Source organism: Podarcis pityusensis (genome assembly GCF_964106645.2).
Source record: "Podarcis pityusensis genome assembly, chromosome: 12".
Lineage (NCBI taxonomy): Eukaryota > Metazoa > Chordata > Lepidosauria > Squamata > Lacertidae > Podarcis > Podarcis pityusensis.
In genome coordinates this window covers 55,467,908-55,480,816 of record NC_138037.1, presented here as the reverse complement: position 1 = coordinate 55,480,816, position 12,909 = coordinate 55,467,908, and positions in this window count along the sequence as shown.

The window sequence follows — 12,909 nt, the reverse complement described above, 5'->3', positions numbered from 1 at the left end:
TATTCTTAAATCTCACTGCACACCAGGAGGGAAAAGTCAAACCTTCCACTGCAGCCCCAGTGATACAAGTTGAGTCCTGCAGGATCAGGCCAAAGTCCCATCCAGTGCAGCCCCTGGTCCTCCCAAGCAGCACCCAAACTCAACAGCAGCTGCCGCCTGCCCACCTGCAGATCACAGCAAATGTTTGCTCAGAGGAGCAAACCTTCTCCTGTGGAGATAGGATGCAGCCCTGAAAAAGGGTTCCTCACCCCCACCTGAGCTGAAGCAAATGAGGGCGGGGTGTGTGTGTGTTGCCCCTGTAATTAAATAAAGGAAGAACTCAGTTTTGTTATGTAATTAACAGAATGTCTACTTTAGCCCAAGAAGTGCCTTTGCAGGCCTGGCTGCTTTCCATACATTGCCGTCCTCTTTTCTCCAGACATGCCCAAATGTTGTTAGCTCCCACCTTAGGTATGCCTCTAATGGGCACACCTTCTGTCATTCAGCAGTGCCGCAGCGCTCATTGGCTCATACCTACCTATGTCCCACCCTCCGTCATCATTGGATCTGGTCTCTCCCGCCTGCTGGGTTGCTTTGCTCTGGTTATCAGCTGTTAGTACAGCTCAAGGGAGGAAATTTATGGGTATGTAGTATCAAATGCAGGTCTAGCTTGGCTGCAAAAATGCACTATACATGTGTCAACATCCAACATCGGTTCATGTCCTTGGAATCATTGTTGTACCTTGATGGTAAAATGGGATGTTTTCAGGAGAGATCAATGTTGGTTGTGTTGCTTAGTGTAATGGTTTTGGGGTTGTTCTTTTAGTGTGTTTGTATCTGGGACAAATTGCATTTATTTGCTTCGAATGGCACATTGATTGAAAACTGCTTTTGAAAACTCTGGCTATACATTCTGGAGGAGACTTAGACATAACTGGTGGTTGAAGACTTGCTTCCTCTTCTCTTCTCCTGCCCCGCCCAGTAATTTATCACAGCTTCTATGGTCTACATATATTAGGGATATTTAAAATGAGAGTCATCATAGCATCGTCTTTTTTGCTCTTCAAAATATGGCAACCCTACAGTACCCTCCACCTCATTTAGCTTAAGCTGGTATGTGGCATACAGGTTAATAATAGTTTAGAAAATTTTATTTATTATTGTTTAGTGATATATAAATCTTGCTTAAAACAATATAAATTTCCTCTTTAATGGAGGAGGCATGGACGTGGGTATGACGGTGAAAACCCGGCTGCAAATCAGGGCTGCGGAACAGAAATTGGCAATGGCTTCAGAAATAGGGTTGGGAAGGTGAAAAGTGAACTTCGCAGTTGCATTGGGTCGGGAGGGAAAGCTGTGGGGGCTAATGTGGGGGCGGGAATGGCAGAGGGGCTGGTGAGTGAAGTTAGCAGGGGTGCAGCCCCTAGTAATAAAATACATAAATGCATACTTGCAAGCAAATCACATGAAACAAAATGGAACTTACTTCTGAGCAGACATGTATGAGATTGCATTGTTAGAGACAGGTATGTCTCTAGAATATGGTGAAACAAATTCCCAGTGTGAAAGTGACAACCTTAACACAGTCTGGAGGAGACAGGTAGGGGGTACTTAAATAAACCATTTGCAGCCATAATTTTGCACAAGTACACAGGTTTGCGGATCAGATGACTCTGCTTCTAAGAGCCTGGCAAAAGTTGGAATAAATAAATTCTTGAAACAACTGGAAGAGCACTGGAGAACAATGAATGTGGATCATCTGCAAAAAAGCAAGTAAACAAAGTGGCAATCACAGAGTAAACAGAGTGTGGAAGCACCCAAGGAATGAGTTTTACTTAAGGTAAAAGAAGGAAAACCACATATGCAACTTCAATGCACAGTCAAGTCTCAGATTGTTTTCTGCAGACAGAAACTTGTTTTCCAAGGGGCAACATCGGAGGCTGCTTTTTCCCAGAGCAATCAGCCAGTTATATAGGCACGGTGCACATGTGGGAGCCATATATGTGATGAACTGCAGGACTGTGTGATAAACTGTATTTAGCTTGCTCCTTTCAGTTCCTCATTTGACCTCTGCCCACTCCACTGCTTCCCCAGGCATTCTTTCTAACATTCCTGCCCCTTGGGTGGTTTCAAGCAGCTACTATTAAAGCAACACACATCAGGCACCAGAGAAATGTTTCCTCCTTGAGCTGACTTTGGCAGAAAGCAAAGGCACTTCAGGGCAGATTTGAGAAACTAATACTGCGAAAAACCTTAAGCTGTATGGGCATTTATTTTTGCTGTTAATTAAGAACGCCACTCAACAAGTGTTGAAGGATGTCTTTACATGCAAAGTCTTAACAATCATCAGGCTGTGAGTGAACAAACACTCCCATCAAATGTATAAATGGTCTCTGACTCCCATTTCTATGATTGGACTCTGTCACCGCATGTGTGTCGGTGCCAGGATGCTAGTCCCTATGTTTAAGGTGTTATGCTCCAGGCCATACTTGCGCAATTCCCTTTTTGTGCTCTCTCTGCTCCCTTCCAATGCATCTTCTGTCACTCTCACTTTCTTCCCTTCTCCCAGTATCAAGCCTGTGCCTTTAGTAGGGATGGGGCACAAATTAATTTCAGTTCACAATCAAAGGCGAACTTACCAATTCACACTTTTTGAAACAAAATACAAACCAAAACACACCCATCAAAATTCGCACTTACAATGCTGTTCTTCGGCCAAGGGTTAAAATGTATATATTAGTGAAAAGAACATACAAAAATGGATTATGTTGGGGAAATGGGTATATTTGTCATAATTTCATGTAAAAATACGTTTATTAGGAGAAATTTGCATCAAATGCTGATGCATTTTCATGAGGATTTTTTTAAAGAGCCCAACAAATCATAAATTGTTGTGGAAATGTGGGGAAATGATTAGAAAAATGAGAACGGAAATTGTCAGATTCTCCCTTCCCTACTCTTTAGTTCATGCTCAAGTGCCTCTAATGCCTCTAATGGGTATATCTGAGTATATCTGGACTGCAGGATCATGCACCTTTGAGATCCATGTCAGTGAGGCTGCCCTGCAGGTGCTTGAATTAGGGCCTTCTCGACTGTGGCTCCATAATTATGGCACTCAATTCCTTCTGAGATTAGACAAGCTGCTTGCTTATGTCAATTAAGTAGATCATTAAAGGTCATTCTTTCACTGTGGCCTTCAATGGTTAATATAAACTGGGAGTACGAACGATGGCTGTTACACTGGTTTTATTATGAAAGAGATATTTTTAAATGCTTTTATATTGTATTTTGATTTGTATTTGTACATATGTTAGCTGCTTTGTGGCATATGTTTTCAAAAGGAATTATAAATCCTTTAAACATATCTATTCAATAAACAAATAATTTCTGCACATTTGAATGAATTCTTAGCTTGTCCCTAAACCCAATGCAGAATTTGAAGTTTCCTGCTAAGAAACTGTACAGGAAGGAGAAGGCCCTTGAAAGTTTGTAGCACTTTTGCAGAAAGGTGGGGTATAAATTAATAACAATGAATAGTAATGAGTATGTCATGGCTTTTGGTTCTTGTGATGTAGTTCAGGGGTCCAGTGGTGTAGCGTGGGTTGTCAGCACCCGGGGCAAGGCAAGTAATTTGCGCCCCCTAACCCGTGGATTTTAGCACTCGAGTCTCTTCCACTAGATTAGCGCCCCCCCCCCCAGATGTTGCGCCCGGTGCGGCCGGCCCCCCCTGCACCCCCCACGCTACGCCACTGCAGGGGTCCTCTGTGCCCTGAAGTACCAGGGGGATTGTGGATTGACACATTCCAAGCAAAATCTGAAAAATGAAATGTGCAAGGTGATGGGAAATGAGGCATCATACTAGCAACACTGGAAGGCTCAAGTGCTCAAGAAGCTTGTCAGTACATTTTTAACATGCTACTCTCTGCGGTTTTGGAAGAATTGCAAATGTTTGCTGTGATGACATTTTCATTAATGAGCTTCCACTTTGCTCACAAGGGAATATAAACCAGTTGTCCCCAGTGGAACACACACACACACACACACACACACACACACCATGAATGCAAGGCATTTGCAATAAGCACTTACAGCCCAATCCTATGCACATTTACCTGGAAGTAATTCCTATTTTGTTCAATGGGATTTCCCCCTCAGTCATTGTGAAAGAATCACAGGCTTGAACAACGTTATGCATTCTTCATGATGACATTTCAAATTGAAAACCTACATATGCTAGAGTGTACACTTCGCTTTCTGAACTCTCAAGATTGCCTTCTGTCTTCTGCTTTATTAACCGTACTCTTGTGGGAGTCTGTCCATCACCATGGTTAGTTGCTATTACTTACAGCTGCAGCAGCAACAATAGATGTAGTTGTACAGCACTTAAAGAAGTGCTTCAAATGTTAGTCCCTGTCTGAATCAACGGCAAGGGTATCCAACATGGTGCCCTCTAGATGTTGTTGAATTATAGCTCCTATTGTCCCTTGCCCATGGCCATGTTGGCTGAGGCTGATGGGAACTAGAATCCTTCAACAGCTGGAGGCACCATGTTGGCTACCCTGATGTATTAACACAATGCAGCCAGGGCAGGTGTAGATCTACTATGAAACTAACTAAACTTTTGTCCACATTGCTTTTTTTGGGGGGGGGGGGTCCAGAAGACCTAGTTTGAGTCACTTTGATTTTAGTCAAAATGATTACTTTTTTTGTTTTATATGTTTAAACAATCCCAAAGTTTGTCAGTCTGTAGCACAGATGTTGTAAAGGTGTGATCTGTTGTGGAACAACCCCATTGAGGAAGATAGCAGTGGTTACCCAGACCTCATTGCTGGTTGCAAAGAAGCCCCCGTAACAGTTGAAGCTTCAGGGCCCATGCAGGTTGTTTCAAGCTGAAACTATGCCGCTGCTTTAACTCTTTCACCATAAGCCATACAGCAGACTTCAAGTTCAACACCACAAGTCAACACTCCATTCCTCAGATGTTTTTAAAGCAAAGACAACATGAGAGAGAAATTGTTCTGAGAGGTTTCTGAGACCCCCTTGTTCTGAGACCTGGAACCATATCCCGTTCCCTTAAAACATTCAAAAATCACACAAAAAGTAATGGTCACTGAATGTTTTTTGACTAGCTGGAAGATGTCCTTTGACGTTGATAATGATCTTTGCTTGCTTGTATGGAGGATAGAGAGGGTGGAGTGAGTGTGGAGAAACAAGCCAAGGGTACATGGGTAAAAACCACATCTGTTGCCCTGTCCACTTTTGCCTCTGGTTCCACCGACCACAGACATATGGCCTCAGAAAGTTGTCCAGGAGGGAATGTGGTCCTTGGGCTGCAGAAGGTCCCCCACCCCAGTTCTAAAGAAAAGGGAACACAAGTAACCCAGAAGATGACGGACCCCATTATGCATTTTTCTCCTCTTGGGAACAGCAGTTCAAAGCTACACAGTGAAGACACTGTGACCCTCAGGCTGCAGTCCTTGGGAGCCAGCCTCGTTGAGGTCAGAGGGCATCGCTTCCAGATAAAATGCATAGGCTCAAGTTATAAGTCATATTGCTATTGTGCAGAAATATGTAAATATGTCAGTATTTCTCTGAAAATTCTTACTAATGCCATGCTGCACAGTACATAAGCTAAACTTGCTTACTGTGGAGGTTGCATAAAACACAAATGAGAATTCTGGAGGCAGAGGGCTTTTTCAGTTGGGGGTGGTCTGACTAAGACATGACTAAGATTAATATAGGGGAAAGTATAGTAAGCAGTAGCACACCCCAGTGTTTCTGCAAACAACTGGCACGATGTAACTTTTAGAAAGTCAAGTGACTAATATAGGCATCACTAACAACTTTGCGTGGCATGGATTTTCCAGCCTTTTATATTTATAGTGTGTAGGCTTAACATGATGAAAAGTTCTATGAAAAGCTATCGAGTGAGCTGGGGAAGCAGCAGCAAAGGAAGCAGCAAAAGTTTAGTAGGATGAGAAAGGGAGGAATAGCAATATTATTTTCCACCATGTTGCACAAGAGGTTTTTGCTGTAGTAAAACACAATTGTTCTCACCCATGCAGAGAGGCTGGGAGAAAGGGCACATGAGCCTTCCTTCTTTGCACCAGTCAAGTGTCTGTGTAAGACTGTGTGAGGTGGCTCAAAAGACAATAAAATAGGCAATGTCTATGCAACAGAAACCAAGCTAAGAAAGTCACCACACACAACATGTTACATATAGGGCTGTCTCTGAAGATGGTTCTGAACCAGAGATGGTTCAGAAACTTCAGCTGCAGAATTTGGCAGCCAGGGCAAGACGGGCATGTTGTTCAATGTCAGTGAAGTAAATTATCAGGACCAGATCAAGATACTTTGCTGCTTGAAGTGAAGGACAAAATGGTGCCCCTGCCACAGAAGCTGACTGGAGTGGCAGCTGAATCCTACTTCAAGACTGATGATTGAACAGCAATCTCCACCACGCTTGAAGAGGGCAAGCTAACTCAGGGGCACAGGGCTGCCCTTGCAGCACACACAGCTCGGCTTTCCAATACTTCCCCACCATTTCCAGAATCTGCTGCCTGAGGCAACTGACTCACTCTATCTAATGGGAGGGCCGGCCCTACAAATTATTGGATTCAAGCTTCTAGTCTTTCTTCTGCTGGCCTCTTGAAGCAGTCGCCTTACTCAGCAGGAGACAATAACATACAAAAATGAGTTGCATTAGAAGAAATTGCCTGCAAAGATGAGTACACTCTGAAGTGCATACAGAAATGTGTTTATTAGGAGAAATTTGCACTATAATACAAAATAGTTTTCATGGGGGATTTTTTCCTCCAATGCAAATTGCTGCAGAATTGTGGAGAACTGAAATTTAGTCTGGAAAAATTAAAATTGTCAGAACCAAAATTGACATAGCCTTCCACCCCTACTTAGCAGATTCCAAAGGGGGTCACAGTTTTCCATATTTCAGTTTCTCCCGTTGTATGCGTCATGTGAGGGAAGTGACTCATCCCCAGATTTCAGCAACATAGGACAACTTCCAAACACGTGTAAGTAAATACACACACGTGTGAAATTCCCCAATCCATTACACATGTTTGTAAGTTCAGTGACATACAATATGTTCAGTTAGCTGCTGTGACCAGGAGCAGAAGCTCCTGGGGCTGAACTGATCCAGGAAGTCTCCCAACCTTCCACTTCCTTTGCTGCCAAGAGCAGATGGAGAAGTATTCTTGGATTCAGTGAATTTTGTCCTCACTTCCTCCCATGCAACTGAGGGTAGTTCTGGCTGTGACACAAATTTATTTCATGTCTTATTTTGGTGTCTTATGTCAGATGCCTGTCATATACTGGCTTGTTTTAAATTAGTATGTTGTCCATATAATATCACAACAAAAGATCATAAAAATCCTGCTGCTGGAAATAGTTTCTGCAGGATTGCAGGGCAAGTTCAGAATGTGGATAGGTTGCAGAATTCAGCTGACTTCTTGATAATCTCAGCCATCATTTTATTAAAAGCAAGTTTCTTTCTCTCATTGGTATGAACATATGTTGGAAGTTGAGTTGAAGGATCTAGGGGTCTGGGCAGGCTACAAGTTTAACCTGAGTCAACAGTGTGATGCAACAGCAGCAGCAGCAACAACAACAACAACAACCAAATGCTCTTCTAGGCTGCATCAGCAGGAGTATATTGTCCTGATCAAAGGAAGTAATAGCACTGCTCTCTTCTGCCTTGGTCATACCCGAAGTGCTGTGTCCAGTTCTGGGTGGATATTGACAAACTGGAACGTGTGCAGAGGAGGGTGACCAGGATGATAAAGGATCTTATGAGGAATAGTTGAGGGAACTGAGAATGTTTAGTTTGGTAAAGAGGAGACTGAGAGGAGATATGATATCCATCTTCAAATTTCTAAAAGGCTGTCATGTGGAAGATGGAGCAAGCTTGGAACAGACTCCCTCAGAAGGTGGTGGACTCTAATCAGAAAGGGGCTAGAATCAGACCAAAGATAAAAATAAGTTGGAAATATTTAATCTGAACAAAGAGATTTTGAAAATATGCAGACTCTGAAAAAACTGAAATGCGAAGAAAAAGGGAAGTGTGAATGGAATACAGCAATTTATAATGCAAATAATATTAGCTTGGCAAATTAACCGTTACCAATAAAGCATACATAATGTGAAGTACTAAATTGCATCATCTTGAAACTTCCACCAGTTCAAGCTAGTTAAAAGTTCTCAGCCTTCAAAAAGTTTAACCCAAAGATTAAGGAGCAGCGGGAGAGGAGATTATAGCTACCAATCCAAGCAGAGATCCAAGGAGCTGGCTTCTGGAGAATCAGGTGTGAAGTTTAGAAAGAGGATTCCAGGACCCCCAGTGTATAGGATCCAGAATGGCCACAATTAGGAAACAAGTTAATCTAAAAATATAGGAGGAATGTTTACATTTGGAATAAAGGCATCTGAGCCTCACAAGGGAATTAACAGAAAGTAAAATGAAAATTAAAAGAGTGTTAGGGGGAAATAAAAACTTATAAAACCTGCATCTATTCAAAGCAGAAAGACTGGCTCAGAGGACCTGACCAAGAGCAGCTTCCAACATTGAAGGAGTGAGATGCTCCCAGCAAAGGAGAAGACAAAAAGGAAGCTGAGCTCAGAAAGCTTCAGAATAAACAGAAATCCATTAGAAAAACATGAAACTAAGCAGAAAGAAAGAAAAGTGTGCTCTAGCACTGAGTTCAGTCTCTTTCTGACCCCCACTGATACTTCAGTTTTCTGTTTCTCATTTGTCTTATTCTCTGTACCCACTTTTCCTCAGTAATATTCAGTCTTGTATTGTGAAATTCAGGTCCTGGGAGAAGCACCTGCAAGAAACAGATTTCCATTGTTTTAGGGGTTGATGTGATCCAAGCCTTATCGGACTACAGGGAGTCTCAACGAAGGTCAACCAGCGCTGCTAGCCACATTCAGTAACAAATCCTGTATCTTCTCCACTCTGGTGTATTATCTTAGCTCAGCTGAGGCCTTGTCAGCATTTCTGCTTCTCACACTTGAGAAAGAAAAATATTTCTGCCTTCAGGTCAGGCATTCTGGCTTGCTTCAGTCCTGAGCCAAAGCTGCTTCATCTATTGCACTCTGCAGGATCTGGAGTGATCACTTTCACCATACACACCAATTTGCCCCCAAACTCAGGTCAGTAGCAATCAGTGGCTTATCTAGCACCCATCAAGAAAATCCACATTTGATCACCCTATTAGCATTTTTTAAGTGCCACACTTGCCTTTTATGCAGGGTTCAATAAACAGTGAAACATTTCCGCCTACTGAGATTCACTTCCTTTATTGAATTATAATTATAATCCAACAGTGCCATCCACTGCCTCTCTAAATAATATTTCCTTAGATACTCCTTCATCAGACCTCCTGTGATAAATGAGCGCTAAGAATGGGACATGGTAGATCTCAGAAAGCAAAATATCCAGGCAGCAAGGCAACTGCGTGTGGGAGTGCTGACAGAGCTGTCCAGAGGGTTTTTTTTAGAGGAAGATGATGTAAGTTCAGAGAAGCCCTATACACCAGGCCACATTTGGTCCTCATGAAACTTATTTATGTATGTGCCATTTAATAGAATACAAATCTCTAAGTGGTTTACACAAAAACTCTAAAAATGCAACAACATTCAGTAAAAATTCCTTAAAAATAAGATACAATTGCATTGTGTTTTTATCTGCAAAATAAAACTGGACAGTGTACAAACCAAAACAAAATGAAGCATCAGAGTCCAGGAACGCTTGGGTAAACATATCACTTTTAAAGAGGCATTTAAGAGTCATTAGTTCCTCTGCCTCATGAGGCTGGCGGGAATTGTGGAGGGAGGGTGATGTCATCAAGAAGGCCTGCTTCTGCGTTGCCACTAAATAACAATGCCCTGGTCATGGAATGACCAGCAGGGGCTCCTGGGATGATCTTTAAAGATCAGCTTCATCTGCTCTGGGTGGAGGAGGCTGGCTGCTGGGTCATCTGAGTATCCTAAGTTGCTTAAGGCTTTAGATGTCAACAAAACTTTGACCTTGAGTTAACAGGCAGTCAATGCAGATCTTTCCAGAGTGGTGCAATATGTGTGATGCTGGATGTCCTACTAAGCACGCAGGCGCAAGGGTAGCCTTGCCTACAGTACATTACAGTAGTCTAATACTGAGGCTATACCCTGTCCAGGAATAGGGGTAGTTGGTGCACCAACCCAAGTTGGTAATGGGCACTCTCAAGCCAATGAGGTCACCTGGGCCTCTAGTAAAAGCAGTGGCTCTAGAAGCACCCCCAAACAAGGCAGCACAATGGGTGCGTCTCAAAAGTCATGCTAAAATGAGACACCGATTCCTTCATCCTCTAGAAGGTAGGGCTGGAAAGGTCAGCTTTCCAGTTAGACATGTGACCCTCCCTCCCAGCCTCAAATGGGAAGATGCTCTCAAAGGCCTCCACATCAGTCCAGGAGCCTCTGGGACACCATGTCATTCCACTGTCAGATTTAGAAGTGGTTTCTTGTGTGCTGGTATTTTCCTGGCATGTCACAAAGTCAGAAAAATCTTGACTCATTCCAGTTTGGCTTTAGGCCTTGTTTGGGGACAGAATTGGATTTGGTCACCATGATGTGCAATACTATTGATTCTCCAGGATGTCTCAGCAGCTTTCAACACCATTGATCACCATATCCTCCTAGACTGTCTATGTGAGTTGGGTGGGCAGCATGTCACCGTGATTTCATGTCTACTTTAGGAATCACTTCCACTTGTCCTGAAGCTTGAGGAAGAATTGGACAGAAATTGACATATTATTTCCCCCCAAATCAGAAGCCTACCAGAGAATCAAGAAGGGGAAGATATGGCCCAATTCTTAGATACCTTAACTATAAATACCCTCCTGTCAATAGCAGGTGTGCAGAGGGAGAGTCCCTGGAGGCCAAAGCAGAATTGGTGAAGTCCCACATGATATTGTCATCTGCTTCAAGCATTATAGACTCAAAGATGCCATATGTAAACTCCATAACACCAGGGACTTAAAATATAAAGGATACAGCATTGACATACAGTGGTACCTCGGGTTTAGTACTTAATTCGTTCCGGAGGTCCGTTCTTAACCTGAAACTGTTCTTAACCTGAGGTATCACTTTAGCTAATGGGGCCTCCTGCTTCCGCCGTGCGATTTCTGTTCTCATCCTGAAGCAAAGTTCTTAACCCAAGGTACTATTTCTGGGTTAGCGGAGTCTGTAACCTGAAGCGTATGTAACCTGAAGCGTATGTAACCCGAGGTACCACTCTATTTCAGTCCCAACGCTCTTGCCCAGTGACATGAGTCACTTATACAGCTGCCTTGAAGGAGGCTGGTATTGTCTAGCACTGGGGCTTTCCTTTCAAACTTATTGTCCAGCACAAAGGGAGACAGTGGGTGACAACCAACAAGTTGAAAATACGCTAAAAGACCTTCAACTTTCAGCATCAGTGAACCTGGCTGACAATGCTCCTCCCATCAACTCAGGAAAAGGAAATCCCCCTTGGAACACCAAAGAGAAATAAGAAAAGCAAGACTTCACACAATTGATCACAATGCGCTCTGTATTATTCACCTATCAAGAATGCAGTTGTCCACTCTCAAAATATTTAAGGTAATTTGTGTTTGTGCTTATGACCCCCATCATGGGAAGGGAGGCCTTGGAGAAAAGCTAATAGCCCCCACTTGCCCCCAAGTTTGCCTGGACTTTGGGCAGCAGATCTTCACTGTTCTCATGATTCTGAAGAAGTGCGGTTCTCTGTTCCCAAGGCAGTTAAAGGTTCTCCGTTTGGCAAGATTAGTTCTGTTTTATGTTTTTATAGTAACCAATTACCGTACTTTTACGTCTATAATATGCCCCCATGCGGAAATGACTGGCAGAATCCGAGACCAGGGAGAAGAGTTGATGGAAGAAGACTGGGAAAAGTTTAAAGACTATTTACAGAAATATTGTAAGATTAATGAATGCTAGAATGATGTTGGATAGAAATTAAGTGGTCTTTAGCTGAAATGTCACAAGGGAATATGAAAAAATGGATTATTAATAGGTAAAAATTTAAAATTACAATACTTTATGATTAATGACTAGGATATACAAAGAGGGGAGGGATTTGCTGAACTAACAAATTGAACTGGAATACAAAAAAGGGAGGCGTGAGGAGGTCCGGGAAATAAGCAAATGAAGGATAAGTCAAGGAAAGAATGAATTGTTTTTAATCATTTTTATTTTGCATTTTTCTTTTTTCTTCTTTTTTATCTTGTAATACTCTGAAAATCTTAATAAATATCTTTATATATATTTATATATATATATATATATATATATATATATATATATATATATATAGAAAATATGCCCCCATGTATAAGATGCCCCTTATTTTTGGGAACTCAAATTTAAGAAAATGAGGGGAGATGGCACAGAGTTGTTGAACTTTTTTTTTGAAGGTGATTGCCCAGGGTTGTTGGGCTTTTTTTTTAGGGGGGATTGCCAGAAATCGCACATGTCGCAAAATCTGCCTCCCGTCTGTCCCATCACCGGCAGAAGCTGTGAATCGCCTGCCCAACTGCCAGAGCGTCAGCCAATCAATACCACCCATTGACACAGCAACAAATAACACATACAGTAGCCGATGACAGCCGCAGCAGCAACCAATCAAACATCCACCCCTATGTATAAGATGACCCATGTATAAGATGACCCCCCCACACACTTTTTAGCGTGATTTTTAAAGATAATAACATAGTTTTATACACAGAAAAGTATGGTATGTTAGTCCAGTATCTAGCAAAAGCCTCCAGGAAGGCCCAGGCTTACAAGCTGTTCAGGCTTTGTCACAGTTGCAAAACAATTTGCTGATCTCCCAGCACAGACAGCGCTCCTTAAAAACCCTCTCATTCATTGTTA